Below are 915 nucleotides of genomic sequence, written 5' to 3' on the forward strand. Positions count from 1 at the left end.
GGTCTTGTAGATATTGTAACCACTGCTGTAAGATCATATGAGTAAATTCCCCGGGGCCTGGAAGTCTCTGTTTCTTTATGATCATGCATTAAGCCTAGCACTTACAATCTCCCCAACTCCACTGCTGGTCCCTGAGTCATGGATGAGTGATTTTTAAAATAGAATCCTATCCAGGAACAGGAACTCTGAAATCTCTCATCTCTATGCTTTGGCCAGCTGTGTCCTGTGCACATCACCCTTTGTTGCTTGAGGAAGATTTGTTGGTAAGAGTTGAGGGATCCTTTAGTTTTCTATCCATCCTCTGTTACACTATTTTCTGTGAGCCTTACTTGTAGAGGTTTCATTCTAGATGTGTCACTTATGGATGAGTATCTCAAAGACATTTATTCTCTGTGTTTTATCAATTGTGAAACCTTGTAATGGTGTCCTTCTGTGTAAAAAGAAGCATCTTTGATGAGTAGTGACTTGTAACTTTTATAAGGATCTTTTTCTAGCATAACATATTATATTTGTCTAAGTATGTGACAGACAGAATGATCTCTATGATCTGTGACCTATCCCATCTTATGTATTTGGCTATGTATACAGTTCCATAACTGAGTCCCCAATAAGCTCTCTTTACGTCCAATTAGGTAGCTGTACATTATCACCAAGATAAAAGTGCACTGCTTTTTTTTTATTTTCTAGCATAACATATTATATTTGTCTAAGTATGTGACAGACAGAATGATCTCTATGATCTGTGACCTATCCCATCTTATGTATTTGGCTATGTATACAGTTCCATAACTGAGTCCCCAATAAGCTCTCTTTACGTCCAATTAGGTAGCTGTACATTATCACCAAGATAAAAGTGCACTGCTTTTTTTTTAAATTATTTAATAACCACATGATTAGAAGCATTTCATTACAGCA

Source organism: Nannospalax galili, unplaced genomic scaffold, assembly GCF_000622305.1.
Source record: "Nannospalax galili isolate Female #2095 unplaced genomic scaffold, S.galili_v1.0 scaffold1678, whole genome shotgun sequence".
In the NCBI taxonomy this organism is placed as follows: Eukaryota; Metazoa; Chordata; class Mammalia; order Rodentia; family Spalacidae; genus Nannospalax; species Nannospalax galili.